Source organism: Prionailurus bengalensis, chromosome A3 (assembly GCF_016509475.1).
Source record: "Prionailurus bengalensis isolate Pbe53 chromosome A3, Fcat_Pben_1.1_paternal_pri, whole genome shotgun sequence".
In the NCBI taxonomy this organism is placed as follows: domain Eukaryota; kingdom Metazoa; phylum Chordata; class Mammalia; order Carnivora; family Felidae; genus Prionailurus; species Prionailurus bengalensis.
Genome location: NC_057354.1, coordinates 97,919,462 through 97,942,125, shown reverse-complemented (window position 1 = coordinate 97,942,125; position 22,664 = coordinate 97,919,462).

Here is a 22,664-nt window from a genome sequence, read left to right as displayed (position 1 = left end):
GCTTTTTAGGTGTATTTGTCATGGTTTCTTACCCTTTTGTGCTGTGCAGGCTAATCAATAAATATCTAATGGGAAAAATCACTGCTAGCTGTTGGATTCACTTCTTACCCCTCATATCCAGGCTATTTTGGCAGTCCATAAGGTTCTTTTCTTTTTTTCTTTTCTCTTTCTTTCTTTCTTTCTGTCTTTCTTTCTTTCTTTCTTTTCCTTATTGTCTCTCTAGTATTGAAAGTTTCTTCTGCTGGCTTTTCTTCTTTTCCTATCCAACATTGTATCTCTGCTTTGTCTCTTATGTCAAGCCAATTGTGATCAAATGCCTTGTGAAAAGTAGTGTGTTAAAAGTTGGGGCTCACCCCAGAAGCTTTATTTCATTTCAATTCCAGCTTTAGGGAGAGATTAGGATACCTTCAAACATGAATTTCTTTCCTTCTTCCTTCCTTCCCTCCCTTCCTTCCTTCTTTTCTCTCTCTCTTTTTCTCTCTCCCTTCCTTCCTTTCTTCTTTCTATCCTTCCTCCCTTCCTGTCTTTCCTCCTTCCTTCCTTCCCTCCTCATATCATCACTCTTGGAATGGGTATTAATGTGCCACAACCTACTCCATCACAGTCATGTGCATAAGTCACCTGGAAAAAATTTTTAAACACTCTTCCTTCAATACGATTGAAGTAAGTCTTGACATTTAAATTCTTTGTACTTGATGGAACTATGGTGTTTTTAACACTTATAGCCATTAACTCTTCAAGAGAAATATTAACTGTTTTATTTGTTTATTTCTTGTATAGCTATTGTCTAGTTTTCCAATACTGTTTCCCAGTGTGTTCCCCCTCGTTCTCTCCACATTAAACTCCACAGTTATATTCCTAATTTCAGTGGCTCAATCCTGCTACATTGTTTTGTATGTGAAAACTTCTCTATATATAATGAACTCTCCCCTCATGTTTGTAAGGATAAAATCCTCCTCGTCCTTTAGAACTGAAGTAAACAATTTTTTTCTCTTGTAATGCATTCCAAATCTTCCCTGACTAGGTAGGATCCCTTTCCTCTAGACTTTTAGACTAATGCATATCTCCCTTTTATTCAGTTGTGATGGGTGGCCCAGTTTTGCATGTTCTTGATTAATTGACTATGTTTGTTTACTCCACTAGATTATTAGTGACCTGACGGAATTCATATCTATGTCCTCAATGCCTAGCTAAGTACATGCCATTGAAAAAACACTCAAATTTTAATAGAATAGGTAGAAACAATTTTTTAAATCATTCTTGGGCAGTGGATCAGAAGGAAACACCTGTTTATGAAATGCTTTCTAGAAGACTTCCAGGAAGTCATCTGTGATGGACTGCCATAGTCTGAAACTCTTAGAACTGTATATCCATAACATCTTTGGGGACATCATGTTAGATGAGTATTGTACAGGAGTTAGAATGGTCAGGACTCATGGCAGAGTAAAGGTCATTGACTAACTCCTTAATCACGATCTTTGCAAATAATGTGTCTAACAAATTAATTTTAACTTCAAAATGATGCGTTTTGAAAATAACTTTAGAAAAATGTGTTCACTTATTTAGTACAATGAGAGCAAGACCTAGCATGGGAGGCATCAGGTATAGATAATGGGCCAAGAACACAAATTTGTTTGTAAATCTTGTTCCATTCATTACTATTTTCCCATGAAAGCTTGCTAACCTATTAATCTTCATTAATAAGCAATATTATATATTATATCAAGTGCTATCATATATGTCTAATATTATGTGAACAATGAGTGGTATGCCTATAATTCTGTAAGCCTTGTAATAGTACATTTAATTTTGACTATGAAAACTGATTTTTTGAATTCATGACACACTATAAACAAAATTTTTAAATCATAAAATGTTTATAAAATGTGGCAAGCATTGAAAAAAATAAGTATTTTTATCAAATTAATAATAATAAAAGGAAATACATTAAAGGATATTAAGTCATTAAAAAAACAAGAAACAACAATAACATCCTAAACAACTCTAGAGTCCAAGAGACTATACTTTATGTTATAATAATGACCACATGATTGCTGGTTATCAAAACATGGCACGTAAACCCATTGTACTAAGAGGAGAATTTAATGCTCTAAATGCTTTCAGTATTAAAGAAGAAGAAATAATTAAACATTAGCTTACTTCTGGGTACTTGAGAATGAACAACAAAATAGCATAAGATATTCAGAGACAAATGATGAACAAAAAATAGATTAATGAATTCAAATAGAGAAGAAAGGATCATTAAAATAATCCAAGATTTATGAAGATCAATCAGTATATTACACAAGAGAAGACACACAGAGAGAGACAGAGAAAGAGACAGAACACACTAGTCAATATATTTGAGAAATCTAATTTAACAACAGATAAAAAGGAGGAAAATTATTAGTGAATATCAATTAGTAATCTATAAATACACATGTTAACGTATTTATTTTTAAAAAGGAAATCATCAATGTATAATGATAATATCCACCTTAGATTGGGCCTACCTACATAATCCAGGACAAACTCCCTATTTCAAGGTTATTAACCTTAAACACATCTGCAAAGTCTATTTTGTCATGTGAAGTAACATCGACATGTTCCATGGGTTAGGGTATGAGTCTTTAAGGGACTATTATTCTGCCTACCACTTACACATATACATACAATTTTAAATCTCCCTTTCTCTGTAGTTCTCAAAATCTCAAGTTTTTTCAACATCAGTTGGCTCAGTCAGTTAAACATCCAACTCTTGATTTTGGCTCAGGTCATGATCTTATGTTTCATGAGTTCGAGCCCTGCATAAGGCTCCTTCAGCCTGCTTGGGATTCTCTCCCCCTCTATCTCTCTGCCCCTCCCATCCTCTCTCAAAATAAATAAACTTAATAAAATAAAATAAATAAAACAAAATAAAAATAAACTATGAGTTCACACTGATAACTCTTATTCCAACCTGGCAATTCAGGGTTTATTTCAGTTCTTCCCCTTTCCATATTTTTACCACCTCTTTGACAATAGGAAACTTAACTCACATTACCTCATCCCTCTATATTTACTAATTTGTTTAATCTCTCTGAATGTAATTGATCTCTCAAACTCACAGTCTGCTTCTTTGGCCTCAGCTCTGCCAAACATGTGGGCCAAATAGCTACCTCATGGGTTTAGCCTTGCTAAACACAGTAATGTCCCAGGAATATCCTGGATTATGGACCCACAAACATGCCACACACACCAATCCATTTATCAGGCCCAAGTAGTCTGATAATGCCAATCACCTGGGCCAGATTCTTCATCTCAGCCCCACAAGGGACACATCCCTGCCAGAGCCAAATCCTTGCCAGCCAGAGTTGGCTCAAACAAAAGAGAAAACAATCAAGAAGGGAGAAGGCTTGCCTTGTATATATTCTTATTGTCCTTTTTGCTACAGAATATATTCCCCATAAGGCCAGAGTATAGATGACATTTTTTACCACTGTAACGTATATGTCTGATACATATATACAACAAATACATCACAATTTCATTGTTGGATGGATGAATGAATCAATGAATGAACAAATGAACAAACTTGGTAACTACAAGTGGAGTAAGACATTCATTTCCTAATTTGTGACACCATTTTTAATATATTACTTTCTACATTACTTCTCTTCTTTTTTTCACGTATACATGCATGTATGCATGCATTCAAGTGTGCATGTAGGAAGATTTATATGTAAGATGATATAAATGAAAAAACCTTGATTAAAAAATGTTTGTATTTAGTTTTTAGCTCGCAAATAACTATTCCAAAATTCTCTGAGTTAAGTGAAATAAGTGGATGGATTTGTTTATCGTTTGTTTTCATTTGACAAAAATTCCCCATGCAAGAGAATCCACTGTGTTTTCCATAATTTGTCTCAGACCCAACTAATACTGAAGGAAAATCAGAGTACAAAGGCTGTACTGAGAAAAGAGATCTGTTAAAAACATTTATTACCGTATTCATATCTGACATTTAAAATGATTAAAATGGTGATTCCATTTAATACAAAATCATCAAGGATTTCATTTTAGGATCAAAATGGCATGAAGAAACATCTCTAAATCCAGAGGCAGTATCCTTTAAAATAACAATATAATTATGGAAATAATAACATATCATATTTATGGAGTACTTTATATGAATTAAGATTACTTCAGTTAAGTCCCATTATACTTATATCTCATAAAACACCCACCGGTTTATTTTATAACCCTCTAAAGATCAGAAAATTGAGAATGAGAAAGACAAAGCTATTAGCCTAAATCCAAAATGATAGTAAATATTGCACCCAAGAGTAAGATTTTTTTTACACAATAAGATAAATTTAAATTTCCACCTTTTCCCTGTTAATAATTGGATTATTCAATCTTTATATCTGTCTAACGTCATTAAGACACTTGCCATCAGTTAGGCTAGTTTGTGCTGGCCAATGTGCCCTAATTGGAAACTCTCTTGTGGCACATTTTATTTTTTTATTTATTTATTTTTTTAAATGAAATTTATTGACAAATTGGTTTCCATACAACACCCAGTGCTCATCCCAAAAGGTGCCCTCCTCAATACCCATTACCCACCCTCTCCTCCCTCCCACCCCCCATCAACCCTCAGTTTGTTCTCAGTTTTTAACAGTCTCTTATGCTTTGGCTCTCTCCCACTCTAACCGCTTTTTTTTTTTCCTTCCCCTCCCCCATGGGTTCCTGTTGAGTTTCTCAGGATCCACATAAGAGTGAAACCATATGGTATCTGTCTTTATCTGTATGGCTTATTTCACTTAGCATCACACTCTCCAGTTCCATCCACGTTGCTACTAAAGGCCATATTTCATTTTTTCTCATTGCCACGTAATATTCCATTGTGTATATAAACCACAATTTCTTTATCCATTCATCAGTTGATGGACATTTAGGCTCTTTCCATAATTTGGCTATTGTTGAGAGTGCTGCTATGAACATTGGGGTACAAGTGGCCCTATGCATCAGTACTCCTGTATCCCTTGGATAAATTCCTAGCAGTGCTATTGCTGGGTCATAGGGTAGGTCTATTTTTAATTTTCTGAGGAACCTCCACACTGCTTTCCAGAGCGGCTGCACCAATTTGCATTCCCACCAACAGTGCAAGAGGGTTCCCGTTTCTCCACATCCTCTCCAGCATCTATAGTCTCCTGATTTGTTCATTTTGGCCACTCTGACTGGCGTGAGGTGATACCTGAGTGTGGTTTTGATTTGTATTTCCCTGATAGGGAGCAACGCTGAACATCTTTTCATGTGCCTGTTGGCCATCCGGATGTCTTCTTTAGAGAAGTGTCTATTCATGTTTTCTGCCCATTTCTTCACTGGGTTATTTGTTTTTCGGGTGTGGAGTTTGGTGAGCTCTTTATAGATTTTGGATACTAGCCCTTTGTCCGATATGTCATTTGCGAATATCTTTTCCCATTCCGTTGGTTGCCTTTTAGTTTTGTTGGTTGTTTCCTTTGCTGTGCAGAAGCTTTTTATCTTCATAAGGTCCCAGGAATTCACTTTTGCTTTTAATTCCCTTGCCTTTGGGGATGTGTCGAGTAAGAGATTGCTACAGCTGAGGTCAGAGAGGTCTTTTCCTGCTTTCTCCTCTAAGGTTTTGATGGTTTCCTGTCTCACATTTAGGTCCTTTATCCATTTTGAGTTTATTTTTGTGAATGGTGTGAGAAAGTGGTCTAGTTTCAACCTTCTGCATGTTGCTGTCCAGTTCTCCCAGCACCATTTGTTAAAGAGGCTGTCTTTTTTCCATTGGATGTTCTTTCCTGCTTTGTCAAAGATGAGTTGGCCATACATTTGTGGGTCTAGTTCTGGGGTTTCTATTCTATTCCATTGGTCTATGTGTCTGTTTTTGTGTCTTGTGGCACATTTTAAAGGAGACAAGTCTGTTGATGATTGACTAACGTCTCAATAGGCAAGACAGACAAAAGGTATCAATTTATTCTAACGCTGTGGTTCACTGATGATGAATTTTCTTTGCATCTGTTTGGGTATTTGATTAAAATATCCTTCAGCCCATCTGTTTCTAGCAGATAGGGAGTTTTCTGCAAAGGAGAAATTTTGAAAAAAAACTTGCACACCTCATTTAACAGTGTAGACATAGAATTAAAGCCCTGAGTTGTTGAATTTTCTGAGAATAAGCCCCTGATTCATTAATAGAATTAATCAATTTATAGCACTTCCTTGTGTCAGGCTAAATGCTTACATGACTACCACAGACTAAGGCCAAAGTTATTCAAATTATGCAAAAGAGCACAGTAAACAGGCAATAAATGATTAACAGGCCACCATACCTCTGAGTCAGAACATCTTGAATTTAAATCATATTGTGGAAAGTGTGCTTAGAATAGGCTATTACAGTACACTGTATAGGAGATTTTCAAATAAATTTGTTTCCTTTCTCACATTATAGTCTCTAGTCTACCTGTAGCTTCTCTTTAATACAAGTAGAGTGTTTGCACTTTCTTCATCAGAAAACTTAAAAAACCAGTTCTAAATCTATAACCTCTCTTAAATTCTCCCTTAATTTGAAAACTAAGTGTTTTGTATTGGGCCAGTTAGTTAATATCTTGATGTTTCAATTCATTTACATGTAAAATGAGGATACTTATAATTACTTCATAGTAACTACAGAGATTAAGTGAAATGGGATGAATTTATCTCAGGAATGTAAGTTTGACTTAACATTGAAATATCAATCAATGTGCTTCAGCACAAGGATGAAATAAAGAGAAAACATGAACCTTTCAAAAGATGCTGAGAAAAAATAGATAAACTTATAACAACTACTTGTGAAGAAAGTCATCGAGAGAAAAGAAAGAAAGAAAGAAAGAAAGAAAGAAAGAAAGAAAGAAAAAGAAAAGGAGAGAGAAAGGAGGGGTACCTGGGTGGCTCAGGCGGCTAAGTGACCAACTCTTCGGCTCAAGTCATGATCTTGTGGATCTTGGGATCAAGCCCTGCATAGGTCCTCATGCTGGGCCTGGGTATGGAGCCTACGTGAGATTCTCTCTCTCTCCCTCTCCTTTTGCCTCTCCCCTGCTTGTGCACAGGTGCTTGCTGCTTTCTCTCTCTCTAGAAAGAAGGAAGGAAGGAAGGAAGGAAGGAAGGAAGGAAGGAAGGGAGGAAGGAAGGAAGGAAGGAAGGAAGGAAGGAAGGAAGGAAGGATAGAAACAACTATTAGGGGCACTTTCTCAATCTGTAAAGGGAATCTATAAATAACCCATAGCTCATATTTTGCCTTTTTCTTAACAGTGAAATACTGAATGCATTTTTCCCAAACACTGGATATAAAGCAAAGCTTCTACTTTCTCTGAGTTAAGATTGTAGCAGAAGTCCTAGCAATTATAATACAAAGAAAATGAAAGAGAAAGCTTAAAAATTGGAAAGAAAGAAGTAAATCTGCCTTTATATGTAGTTACATATGTCTGTGTAGAAATATAGAATCCTAAGGATTATGTTAAAAAATACATCTTAGATATGGGGTGCCTGGGTGGCTCAGGTGGTTGGGCATCTGACTTCGGCTCAGGTCATGATCTCACTGTTCGTGAGTTTGAGCCCATGTCATGCTCTATGCTGACCCTCCCGGCTTACACTCTGTCTCTTTCTCTCTCAAAAATAAATAAACATTAAAAAAAATTTTTAAATATATACCTTAGATGTAATAGGCAAATTAATAATTGTTCATGATAAACAAAAGGCCATTTTTAATTCTATCTACTATTAGCATCAAAGAAATGGAAGACAAAATATTGAAAACATATGAGAACAAAACTAAAACAAAATTAAGCATAAACTTATGAAAGCCTTGTGATACACAATACACCTACACTGAAAGTTACAGAACACTGGCAAAAAAACTATAGAAGCCATAAAAATAGGGAAAACAACATGTACCTTATATACAACTTGGTGTCTATTCTTTCCAATTTGGAATAAAACTCCAGCTAAAAATTTCTGCTATAAAATTCCAGCAGGTTTTGGAGAAATTAACAAGAGAAATGCAAAGAACCTAGAGTAGCCAAGATAATCTAGATTTTTTTAAAGTTTTTTTAAAGTTTATTTATTTTTGAGACAAAGAGAGACAGAGCATGAACGGGGGAGGGTGAGAGAGAGGGAGACACAGAATCAGCAGGCTCCAGGCTCTGAGCCATCAGCCCAGAGCCCGACGCGGGGCGCTAACCCACGGACCGCGAGATCGTGACCTGAGCCGAAGTCGGACGCTCAACCGACTGAGCCACCCAGGCACCCCTATAATCTAGATTTTAAAAGCCACGCTATTTGATTTCAAAGAATTCCTATAAATTTGTAGTATTCAAGACAATGTAATATTGTCATACTAATCCACAATAACTGGAACAGGTTAGAATTTTTAAAAATTGACACATATTTATATAATCACCTTATTTTTGACAAAAATGCCAATACACTTTTTTAATGCTTATTTATTTTTGAGCGAAAGACAGAGACAGAGATAGAGTGCAAGTGGGGCAGGGGCAGTGAAAGAGGGAGACACAGAATCTGAAGCAGGCTCCAGGCTCTGAGCTGTCAGCACAGAGCCCGACTCAGGGCTCCAACTCATGACTGTGAAATGATGACCTGAGCTGAATCAGATGTTCAACTGAGCCACCCAGGTGGCCCCTGCCAATAAGTTTTAATGGGGAAAAGAAAGTCTCTATAAATTGTGCTAGAACAGCTGTATGTCCATTTGGAAAAGGGGTAAAAAGCCCTCAGTCATACTTAACACTGTACCTAAAATTAATTTGAAATGACTTATAGACATAAAATCTCTTAGTGTAAGCTTCTAGAGAGAAGCAGAAGGAAACCTTCATGACTTCGTATAAACAAAAGTGTCTGAAGTCAAAAAAATAAAGCTAACTCTAAAAGGAAAATTGACAGATTATATTTCAACAAATCTCAAAGCTTTTGATTGTAAAAGAAACCATTCAGAAAGTGAGAAAACAAGCCACAAACTAGAAGAAAGTATTATATGTGTTTTATCTATTATATATGATGTTATAGGTATTGCATATAATATAGCAATCATTATGTATTATATTCATGTCTTATATGTAAGAAATATATAGAAATTATTTTTATCTATCACATATAGATATATCTTCTAGTCTGTGTGGATTGCTTTCTCATTTATTTTCTCATATATATATATATATACATACATATATATAATTGTTCTCAAAATATATCAAGCATTCACACAAATCAACATTATGGCATAAATCTAATAAATGAGGAATTGTACAGACACTTCACAAAAGATCTACAAATAGTCAATAAGCACATGGACATTCTCTCCATGTTAGTCATCAAGGAAATGCAAATTAAACTATGAGAGACACCACTTCACACTCACTATAATAGGTAAAAAAAAACAACAAAAAAGATTCAATACAGGTAAATTCAAGTATGGAGCCACTGGAGTTCTTATATATTGCTGGTGAGATATGTAAAATTATATTACTATTTTGAAAAATGTTTAACAGTTCTTTTAAAGTTAGGTGGAAACTTAACCTGTGTCCCAGAAATTCTTGTCTAAGATATTTACCCAAGTAAAATATAATATATGTCTATAAAATTTGCCTTAAAGGAGAATGTTTATATTAACTTTATTTATAATAGCCTAGTAGCTGTACATAAATCGAATGCCTATCAATATGAAAAAAATGTAGCAGAGTCATGTAATAAAAATAAATGGACTACTGATGCATGTAAGACATAAATGAAAAAATAAGTAACTATTTTAAATAGGATATAATTTATTACATTTTAAATTTTAGATTAAACTTATTTTAAATTGTTATTACATACCCCTATTTTCAAGGAAAATATATATCTGGGCTTTCATTGTTCAGGAGTTATAATTTCCAAACCTTTATCATTCATGTCCATATCCCCTGGATTATCAGTACTTTAACAATCTTCTTAAAGTGTCATCCCCATTAAGAAATTACACCAGGGACATTCTGACTCCAACAAAAAAAGGAAACCATCACTTTCCTCTGACTGGATATTATGTTTCCTTTTTTAAAAAACATTTATTTAATATTTTTGAGAGAGAGAGAGAGAGACAGAGTGCAAGTGGAGGAGGGGCAGGGAGAGAGGAAGACAGAATCTGAAGCAGGTTCCAGGCTCTGAGCTGTCAGCACAGAGCCCATTGTGGGGCTTGAACTCATGAACCATGAGATCATGACCTGAGCTGAAGTTTGATGCTCAACTGACTGAGCCACCCAGGAGCTCCAGTATATTACGTTTCTAAGAATGAAGCCTTAGATTCCATTATCTTTTTTTGGTAACCTTATCAAATGATACCCTTTTGTTGATTCTTAGCCTTTAAGTTTTATAATCAATTTCATGCATCTCTACAGAGAGAAGTATTTGTTTTACTCTACAAGGTCTTAATTTTGAGAACAAAAGCATAAAGTTATCTTATAAACTATAGGTTGGAAAATAATGTTTAAGTATGTATAAGGCAACTTTTCTACCCTAGATTTGTATAAATATTTTAGAGACTACAGTACAAATGAGGGTTGGGGAACGAAGCAAGAAATTTAGAGCCTGAAAGTGGTCTGAGAACTGGCCCTGAGCTCACGTCAGTCACTAGAACCCGCCAGTTAATGAACTCTAAGAAATATTTGTGCCTACAGATTAATTATATCTTACTTTTCATCTTGAAATCTTAGCACTGTCAGCTTTATGGGTAATCTTGACATTACTAAAGCAATGTATCAGTAGAATAATGATTTTCCATGTGGGCTTCCACTAATAGAGAAGGTAGGAAGCAGCTTCAGGGAGCCTTCATGGACAATGAAAAATACAGGAACATAGTATTCGCATTTCTTTACAAGAGTTAAATAAAGTAGTGAAAATGAACAAGCTCTTAATCCTTAAATGGCCTCATGGTCCTGATGAGAGGAAAAGAGGAAAAAACAGCATGGACACTGTGAGAAAGACCAGAATAGAAGACGATGATGCCCAAGGGTCTGAGGAGATAGTATTTCTTGGTAGATGTCACAGCAGGACTTGGTAGATACTATGCTACATATGACTGCAAGAACTTAATCTTCCCCATAATATTATTGTAAGGCTGTGAAACTTTCTCAGATCTTAGATATATGCATGAAAGGAGAGGAGACAGGGGTTGGTGGAAATTCTCAGTTGAATAAATTTAAGTGAAAACACTGAGGTAACAAATTTTACTTGGATTTAGCTACATTAAGCTTTCTGTATTGAGCAAGTAAGGGATATAAGATACAGTTGGGAGTTTACTTATCAAATGATAACTTAGGTATTTGCGCACCTGCCATTTTTGGCATTTTATCTATTTCCTGGTGGTTTAGCCCTTTGAGGATGTGGAACTAATGAACTCTGAGCTTCAGTTTCCATTCTTATAAATTGGGCATAACAAAACCTAGCTCAAATTGGGCAAAATAATGTATTAGATTAGGAAAGATTTCAATTTGGTGAAAAACAAGATCTAAATCTCAGTTAAACCTGATTTAACAGAATTGCTTCTCTTGTTCATGCCACATGTTTCACATTGGTTGGCAAGCAGATGGTGGGGAGCAGTGAGTGAGGTCTCTGGCATCTATCAGGTTAACCATATGAAATACATGTATTGAGATTTCTCATTCTTTTTTGATGTGCAGCAAGCTGACATGGCACATGTTTTTTCTGTCTACAGACTATTAACCAAAATTGAACACATGGCTCTGTCTAACTGAAGGCGACTGGGACATGTATGCTCTATGTTCCTGGAAGAAAATGAATCAAATATAAGGAACACAAATAATTTCCACCACGAGGATTATACGGAATAGTGCATGGACAAAGGTATAGTACTATTCCTATCACAGATACCCTCAGCAAAGTTTAGCTACTTATTTATTTTTAAATAAAGGAATTTGTAAATTGTATTAGTATTATTCATTCCTTTTATGGTATTTTAGGCTTGAAAGGTGACTTGGAGTAGGCAAAAACCCTGGATTCAAAGGTAGGTAGGTTACATGGGTTTGCAACTAGTTTTTTGACTCTAGAAAAATTCTGCAATGTTCCTATGTCACATTTTTCAATTGACCAAATTTTATTAAACGTTCTCTTACAAAGTTCTTTCTGGCTTAAGATTATCTGAAGATTATCTTTGACTATGTATCCTTATAGACTGACTAGACCTAACCATTCAGCAGCCAAAGTTTAGAAAGTGAATTTTGTTTTTTAATTTGTCCTCTGTAGACAGCATCACACTTACCATTCAAATCTTTGCCAAAAAATATAGGAAGAAAATATTAAAGTATTATTCAGTTAATTATGAACACTGAAGTCTGTGAGAGAAAAACAGGTCCTTAAAGGGGTCAACATTAGCTGGATGGTGTGCGGTGGACATTTATAATAAAAAACAAAAAGGTTTCAGTTATCCTAGAATATTTTAAATGTTATTTCAGACGAAGAGAGAAGGTATCTTTATTCTTAATCTTGCTTCAAACCATTTTCCCCTCTTAAATCTCAAATTCAGTGGATTATCTATTTTAGCCTTTAGGCGAGGAATGGTATTCAGAGCACAATCCAGATAAAAGATTTCTAATTGAAAAATTTATGGTGCTGACCTTAAGCCCAGGAATCTCTTTTAAGGGAAGAGCCTTCTAAGGGAAACCATTGTCCAATAGAAGGCAAGAGAAAGTTGGGGCGCCTGGGTGGCTCAGTCGGTTGAGCGCCTGACTTCAACTTGGGTCATGATCTCACAGTCTGTGAGTTCGAGCCCCGCATTGGGCTCTGTGCTGACAGCTCAGAGCCCGGGGCCTGTTTCAGATTCTGTGTCTCCCTGTCTCTCTGCCCCTCCCCCGTTCATGCTCTGTCTCTCTCTGCCTCAAAAATAAATAAATGTTAAAAAAAATTCAAAAAAAAAAAAGAAGGCAAGAGAAAGTCAAGATCTCTCTTCATTTGATTAGTTTTGGCCCTTACAGGTTTAGAGAAATTATTTAATATTTCAAGTTTTCATGGCAGAAAATTTGCATGGATCCCTGAATCATAGCTTGGAAATGGGAAGTGATACTGGGATAAGAAAATCCATATTCAATATTAATTATCTCATTTTTTTTATGTTTAGTATCCAGTGAGTATTTAAAGTCTCTTGGTCTCAGTTTCTATAGCAGGTAAAATGGCTTCATAAAATTCCAATATCGTTGTGGATACTAGAACGCAAAGTCATTGCATAAAACTATAAACCACTGCACAATTTAGGGTTTTACTTTTCCTCCTTGCATTCAACTTAAGATCTGGTATATAATATTAATCAATATATGGTGTCTGAGTAACAGACATATAAGAGATGATGATTAATGCTCTGGGAAGCAAATTATGAATTGGAGGGTAGTCAGAGCCTACTCTGAATTCAGGTCCTTTAGATGGAAAACCTAGGGTTTATTCCTATTAAAACTTACATGAGATGATTTTGTTTGGGCTCAATTATGTTTCCAATAAAGTTACTGAATGATATTTAAAGTGATTAATTATATTTTTAGATGTGTAATTTCAGCACAAACTCAAGCACATTCACCCTTCTACAGAGTTGTGTTCAAATGGAAATTTATACTAAATTTCCACTATGTCCCTCAAGTGATACATAAATGAAGCCTATATTCCTTATTCAGGACTGTTAGCTATGTTTAATTTTTTGCTAATTTATGTTGGAGTGGGGGGAAAGAAGGATGGGAATTAAAGTAAAAACTGATAGAGAATGTGAAAGAAAAAAGTTAAGAGGAGGAAGACTTTTTGCCATATTAACTCCTGTTTCCCTAGTGACTCCATTAGTGCCAGGCACATAGAAATGGCTCACTAAATCTTAAAGATTCAGTGAATGAAGGATGAGGAAAATAATTGATTAGGAGAGTGGGTAGAAAAAAATGGAATGCAAGGAGGAAGATAAAAAAAGAAAAAAATAAAGAGAAGGACTAGGAAATACAAAATAAAGTGAAGCAACCAGTGGGTTGTTGGGAGAAATAACATGAGGGGAGAAATTCAGATGTTTTCTCTGCAGTCCAGAAGAGGGGGGGGGGGGAGAACTGAAGCAGGACCCATTTGGACAGCATTACAATCACTAACATCTAAAGCCTTCCAACAAGAATGCATAGAATGCTACTACTCAAGAAATAGCAAGTTCTCAGTCCCCAGAGTGTTCTAAAAAGAATTCAAGGGCTAAATCAGTGTCCTTGGATTTGAACATAACTGGAGACCTAGAGCCTACTGTGAATTCAGGTTCCCTACATAGAAAAAAAAAATGATATTAACTTTTCTATATATTTAAAATTTTTTAAAAATGTTGGGGCGCCTGGGTGGCGCAGTCGGTTAAGCATCCGACTTCAGCCAGGTCACGATCTCGCGGTCCGTGAGTTCGAGCCCCACGTCAGGCTCTGGGCTGATGGCTCGGAGCCTGGAGCCTGTTTCCGATTCTGTGTCTCCCTCTCTCTCTGCCCCTCCCCCGTTCATGCTCTGTCTCTCTCTGTCCCAAAAATAAATAAACGTTGAAAAAAAGAATTAAAAAAAATGTTTATTTATTTTTGAGAGAGGCAGAGACTGAATGTGAGTGGGGAAGGGGCAGAGAGAAAGGGAGACACAGAATCTGAAGCAGGCTCCAGGCTCCAGGCTGTCAGCACAGAACCCCACACGGGGCTCGAACTCACAAGCTATGAGATCATGACCTGAGCCGAAGTCAGACACTCAACCGTTGGAGCCACTCAGGTGCCCATCTATATATTTTTTAACTCACTTAATTCTTAAAAAAAAAAAGTTTATTTATTTTGGGGAGAGAGAGAGAGAGAGAGAGAGAGAGAGAGAGAGCGAGCACACAGGAAGGGCAGAGAGAGAAGAGAGCAGAGGAACCAAAGCAGGATCTGTGCTGTCAGCACAGAGCCCCATGTGGGGCTCGAACTCACAAGACCTGATCAAGACCTGAGCCCAAGTCCGACGCTTAACCAGCTGAGCCATCCCAGCACCCCTAAATTCTCTTTATTCTATGAGAACGGAAGTGGAAGATTTAGAGCTAATCGTGAGAGAGTCGGGTAAAAATGAGGGGTAGACTCAGTTCCAATTTCCATTTTCACTTATCAGGAAGAAGATGAAGGAGATTAGAGAAAGCAAGGGAGGACAAGTATATTCTAGCTTTTCCACAAAGAAATGTGCCTTCCTCTGGCTTATTTGAACTAGTGCAATAAAACATTAGTCAGATCTTGTTACCAATAATAGTTTTATTACATTTAATTCCTCAAATATTGTTTCTCCCTATTATTTTGTAAACTACATGAGCTATGTGAAAATCAGATATTTTATATTACAAAATAACATTAAATTATAGGAATATTAATTTTGTGATAAAGATATAAATATGTTGGTTATTTAATTCAAGAATCTAAATATTCTGCTTAAAGGCATTCTTATGTAGCTTTATCATTTTCAAAGATGAAAAAATGAAATATTAATCAAACTTTCACCACCCTCTTTTATTACAGTTTTAAAAATATAGCTACACTTCTTCTGCCCTTGCCTAGAGGAAGTATGTTAATAAGAACAACCTACTTCGATTATAAATCAAGAGACAAATATCGTACTGCACTGCAATGCTCAATATAATTTTAGATTTAAGAAAGAAACATAGATTAAAATTTACATAATAATTAGCATGCAAAGCATGGATGACACCAGGATGGTGGCTTTTTGCTAGAAAGTAATTTTGAGCATCAATAAAAAATAAATAATATACCCATATAAAATGGCCAGCTTCACAATAAAATACCTGTAAGGATATATAAGGAGACTACAGCACAAAATATTACAGATTAAGATTGTCTGAAATTAGGAGAATTTTTTGTGCCTAGATATATGTTTAAGGCAGCAAATACATAAAGTGAAAATGACAAGTTCAAAGAAATATCCAGTCTCGATATATTTCATCATATGAAAAATCATATAAATTTTTATCTTTATATATTATCCATGCTCTGACTCTGAAATCTAGTATCTCTTTTAGGGAGAAAAAACATGAAAAAATGTCACAGAGACATAGCATATATGTAGGCAATTTCACCTTAAATTTTATGCTAAATCTGTGTTTCAGTGTGGTTTTAGTCACTGTGTCTTCTCTTTCTTATCTATGTATCATGTCTGCCTTTCAGGCTCTATTTTTTAACCCCAGGCCACATAAGAGAGTGAAACATACAAACCTGAGCTGTGTTTTTGGAAACCTGAGGCTATGATTTGTCCAACCTATAGGTTGATCTGCTGGACTTCTAGATCCTTTCCTACTAGAATCAGGAAATTGAGTAGGAGAGGCTATAGAAGTCCAGAGGATCAACCTATAGGCTGGACAGATGCCTGAGAAACAAGAGAAAACAGAGAAGATTCCCTGAAAAGTAATTTTCCTTTAGATTTTCAGGAGATTTCATTTAATATCCAAGTAAAAAGATATCAGAACCATGGACAATCCGTATGCTCTTTCTTTTCATTTGAGGATTATTACAGGGGGAAAAAAAAAGAAAGTCAGTACTGACCCCAAGGGGATAAATGTTTCAACAGAAGAGAAAAAGATCATAGCTCATACAATCCTAAAGAGGAACATACTTTCCAATACGTCTGAAATGATTAACTATAAGAGACAGAAGATATGTTTACATGAGATTTGACATCCTTAATGGGATGCAATAAATATACAGCCTCTGGAAAAACCTTAAAAGGCATAAGGTCAAAGCAGAAAGAGATAAAAAGGAAATGCCATAAAATGTCAGGAATAGTTGAGATGAAATGGAAGCAGGTGAGATTAAAATATTTTAAAAGAAAATAAACTTACAATGGCAAAATTAAAATATATTATTGAAATTTTTTGACAGAGACAAATATCAAATGTTAGGTACAAGTTAATTTGTAAATCTCTCCCTGCTATAGTTGAAAATAAAGATAAATGCAGTGATGTTACACTATATGAAAGGCAGAGATGGAGATCCTGCCTAAATTGTTTCAGGTACTGTGCTGTAACCTGGAGATATAAAAGTAAATAAGAGAGAATTGGTTCCATGTTTCCTACAGCATGGTAATATTGCTTTGATTATGATAATAGGACAAGTAAGTTTACTTTGAAAGTTTCAATAATAAATTAAAATGTACATTTCACCTATGATATTTTCATCTTAAGAAAACATATTTTTACATTTTGTTCTGTAAAGATGAATAGGTGATGATCTACAGATAGATACATTGCCAGAGCAATATAAACAGGGGGTGAATGTGATTATTTGTCATATTTTGACCATCCATATACTTCCTTCCTATACTTGGGAAATTCTTGTTTTGAATCATATATCCCCCCCCCCCCAAAAAAATACCTCCATTTAACTTTGCATTCTCAACACCTAAGGCATAGAAATATGACTGGGACTTCTGTAAAATCCTCATATAGGCAATTTCAAATTAAAAGTGAATAATGGATACTTTTGGTTTTTACTTACAGCAATAGGAAATTAGATACCCAAGACCAGCTCTTCCAGTGAAGTTAACTGGGAAAGCTGGACTATCTGTATATGTGATTGAAAGAATCAGAGAGAAAAGAGCATAATAAACACTATGACAGAAGAAGAAATTATATATATATATATATATATATATATATATATACATATTTACCCTATTTTTGATGCTTTATCTCCACCTCTTATCTTTCCCTTTTGAGCTAAATTTTTGGAAAAAAATAGAATGAAATAGGTGAAACAAAACGAAGCCCTCCAAAACTAGAAGGCTGGGTTGGTAATAAAGATATCTCAATTTACACAAACATGATCAGGGACTCAGCATCAGTCTGACCACAAGAGTCCAATAAACTCTTGTAGGTAGGTAGTTGACTTTGAATCCTACTGAGATCCACTAATACAGAAAGATCAGGCTCTATACATATTAGAAGGAAGAATACTTGTAAAAGGATGTGGAGATCCTAATGTGCAAACTGTATCAGAATTCAGGAATTTGAGCTACAGGCGTTAGGAATACAGACTCAGAATCCAGGCACAGATGGACCTGAGGGCAGGATTAGAAGATGGAGAGCATTCACCAGGGACAGTGATTAAGTAGGAAGTGTGCAGTTTGACAGTGGCAAAAAGGAATGGATTAGTTAGCATGAGCAGTTCACAAAGTGACCAGTAAAGTGATTAATTTAAGGGCACAGTCAATGTGCTCTGTCTTGGAGACAGAGAGAGAAGGAAAAGGAGACAGAGAGGTAGAGAAAAGAAGGGAAGGGAAAGGAGGGGAACAGAGGAGAAAAATAGAGAGACATACACAGAGACACAGAGAGATAGATATCTAGGAAATCTAATGTTTCAGGAGTTCTAATACCTGCTGTCATCTGAAGAGGAAAATGTTATTAGCTAATATGGGCAAAGATGCTCCTGCCAAGTATCTTGGTTTATGTTCTTAAGTTTAGATGTAGATGAGGACTCTTGTAATGTATGAAAAGATCTTAGAATATGTTTTTTCCTTACATAAGTTGTCTCTTCTGTAATTTATTTTTACCACCAGGTAAGAAAGAAATAAAATAAACTAGAAATGAGAAGAATATAACAAAGACAGCTGAGCCTTTTAGAAATCACTGCTAAGCATATATATGCATGCACTTAAGACACACACACAACACATACCTACATGTATGTATATACAACATGAAGTGAAAAATAGGCTGGGTTCATAATTGGGAAAAGTAATTGTATTTGTAGCAGAGTAGTAAAAACAATTTGCTAAAAAGAGTGATCAGCACAAGAAATCTACCAAGCAGTTACCTTCTTCCCTGACACATGTAGTTACAAACATAATACACATTGATTCTCCCTCTCTTATTGCCAGTACTAATGAGATGTTTCCATTTGTAGTCCTCTCTTTCTTTCATCCTGCTTATGTCCCACACAGTCCTAACTTGTTCAGCTTCACATAATGGATTTTTCAAATGGAAAAGGTAAAAATATTAAGTACATTTCATCAGAAATTCCTGGCTTTCTTTTTAATTAACTAGTGTCCTTTACTGATTTTGCTAAGGTATTTTTTTTAGATTAATTCCTATCATTACAGCAACAAATATTTCCTAATATTGATAGTCATGGAAACCACCTTCAAATTCACTCAACTTTACCTGTAATACATAATAATAAATGTTTGCAGATATGAGTCTACTTATGTTTTACAGTGATTAGAATAAAAAGTAGTACTCAGTTCAGGAAGTCAGTATAATGTAGGGAATCAGTGCGGTCAGAATTAACACATAATAATGGCGTTGATGTTATGTAGGTGTTGGGTGATTGATATATTCAAAAGATTCCTAACCAATTTGAGATATTCCAGAAACAAGCTTCTTTGGCCACAGATGCAGATATTCTCTTTTGACTATTTCATTAGCTACTCTGATCCAATTTTAACAAATATAAGCTTGTTGGACTTGAAAGGTAGATACATTTTAAATCAGAAATTACATACCAACAATAATGGATGAGTTCAACTGCAGTATTGCAAAGAGTTTTTAAATCTTCGGTATGTCCTATAAAATTTCAAAAACTGTTCATAACAAGCAACCCATATAATCTCTTTCCAACTAAAGGTAGGTGACTTTTGGCTTACAGTATTTTAGCAAAGTCACTAATTTCCTCATTGCTTTAGGTTAGAAGAGGGGAAGGAGGAATAGGAGAAGGAAGAATCATCTAAACAAGAGGTTGGCAAACTTTTTCTATATCGGACACTATTTTCGTTTTTTTTTTTTTTTCTTTAGCATGTAACTGGAATTGGAATAGCCTGTTATAAACAATTTCCTATAAAACAGGCAACAGACTGGACTTGGTTTTGGGACAGTAGTTTGTCAAACCTCGTCTACAAGATATGATAGCAGAACACTTCAAGCCAGTTTTAAGTGAGCATTGCATCTGAGCTGGAATTGATAATTTTAGCAACACATGTTACCTAGAAAAGTATATAAAAATAAATTGGATTCCTCTGGAATTATATCTGAAGACCTCAAACCATTTTTACTTTGAACATATGTAAATAGTACATATGCTGTTTGTATTTAACCAATGCCATGAATTACTTTTAAATGTTTTACCTGGATATCCTTGTGGGATAGTGGCTTTTAAACTTCCTAATTTTGATTTTAGGAAAAAAGGAATTGTCTGTGGACTGTGAAATCAATACTCCATAGTGAAAAGGACAAGGGTTGTAGGCAGTTTCAGGAAATGTGGCTATAACTATCTTGTACAAAGTGTACATAAAGTTTGAGAAACAAAGGGAATTTTTTAGTCTTCTTTGCTAATTTCCTCATCTCACAGATAAAAATCACATGGAAAATTAGCGATAGGATTAATATTAGAATATAATTGACCCTAACAAAAAGGAAATGCTTCTTATCAATATTTTGCTGCTTGTGAACAAATTTAAAAATGAAATATAAGAGTTGCTACTTTGGATGCCTCACCTTTCTGTTACATGTGAGAAATTAGTACCATTGAAAAAATAAAATCTTTTAAAAAATATATTCTAACACATCACCCAAAAATGAAATCTCTGACCTGGAACACCTAGGTAGCTCACTCGGTTGAGCATGACTCTTGATTTTGGCTCAGGTCATGATCTCACAATTCTTGAGATGGAGCCTGGAGTTAGACTCTGAGCTGACAGAACTGAGCCTGCTTGGGATTATTTGTCCCTCCCCGGCTCACGCTTGCTTTCTCTCTGTCTCTCTGTCTCTCTGTCTCTCTCTCTCTGTCTCTCAATAAATAAACTTAAAAATAAAAAAAAAATGTATCTCCAACCTAATTTGATCTTTAATCATCTCTATTTTTTTCATATTATAATGGAGTAAGTTTCTGTGCTTATATAAAGGCCACTTTCTCCCCTTCTCCTTTTGAAAGATTTATTCCTGCAAACACATCCCTTCTGCACTAACAACCTCTCCCTCTCTCTTGGATCATTCCATCAACAAATATACTTGAGTATATCCCATTTAAAAAATAACAAATAAATAATAAACAAAGAAGACATTCACAAAACTCCTCCCCCCACTTTCATCTCATGTCTACCTCCAGCTGCTACTATAATTCTCTGTTCTTCTTCACAGGAAAATATCCTAAGATAATGGTTATTTTCTCCACTCTTTTTCATTCTATTATTACCCTGAAAAAGTCCAATTGGTTTCTATCTCCTCATTTTTACCAATCAGTGCTTATAAAGTTTATCAGTGATCCATTATTTTTTATTCCAATTACCTTTTTTTTCTCTCATTTTACCTGATGTTGATAATCATGCACTCTTCTAGAAATAATACTTTTCTATTGGATTCCGTGATACCACACGGTCATGTTTTTTGTCCTTATTCAGGGATTGTCCATTCTCTCCTTTTCTCATTAAAAATATTTTTCCAATTGACATCTAAGTCTTTAAGTGTTGTTAGGCCTAGTTTTAGGTCTCCCTCCCCACATACACATACTCTTAAGGTTAATTCACTAAATTTCATGGCTTTGAAAAGCATCTATATACATATTCCTTCAAATCTATAACTTCAGCCTTCTACCCTGAGCATCTCTGACCAGCATCTCTAAATGCCTCCATGGGAGTTCTGGTTAAATGTTTGATAGGTACACCAGAATTCTTGGTTTTCTTTTCCAAAATGGTTCCTCCTATCATCTATCTATCAAGGTCAAAATCTGGAATTATCTTTAATATGTCTGTGTCTCTTACCTCACCTCAATAACCACCCTCCCATATCTACACACACATGCCACACATCAGACACTATACAAGCAACCCATTAACAAGTTAATATCCTTGTATGGATCCATAGTTTTTAAATAAAGCTTTTAGCATTCTAATCAAAACCACTTCATTTCTTACCAACAATATATTTATTTTAACCATCGCTCTTATTCACACATATTAAAATGCAAATTGTTATCATACTTTCAAGGCCTTGCCTAAATTGAAACCTAAGTACGTTTCCATTATTATCGTTTACCATGATTCCTCATATTCTATAAACTCAATCTACTAAGAGAGGCATACTTCTTACTAGTTTTCAAAAATTACTTTTGTTCTAGCCTTTGGGTCTCTCCATCTGCTATTATTTCTCTTGGGAGTCATTGACCCCAGATCTTCATACTGTTGGATCCTTCTAGTCTTTCAAGGCTCAGCTTAAATGCATCGCCTCAGTCTATCCTGTTTATCCTATCAAATGAATACCAAGACCCTCTATAACTGTATTATATCACCTTGTTTTAAATTCTTCATAGTATCATCATATTTATCACTGACATTATTTTTGTCATATATTTGCTCATTTTGTGTTGTCTCTGGTACTGTTAGATTAAAAGCTCATCCAGGACTTAGAACTGGAGCTTAGAACTTGCTATTTCATTGACTGCTTTATTCACCATGGCTAGGAAACAAACAACAAAACGAACACACACACACACACACACACACACACACACACACACACACAAACACGTTGAAAGAAAGAAAATAAATCACATTATAATCAGGAAAATTATCCTGCCAATAAATTACAGAAGATTATTTTTTTTAGCAAGTATGGAAAATATATA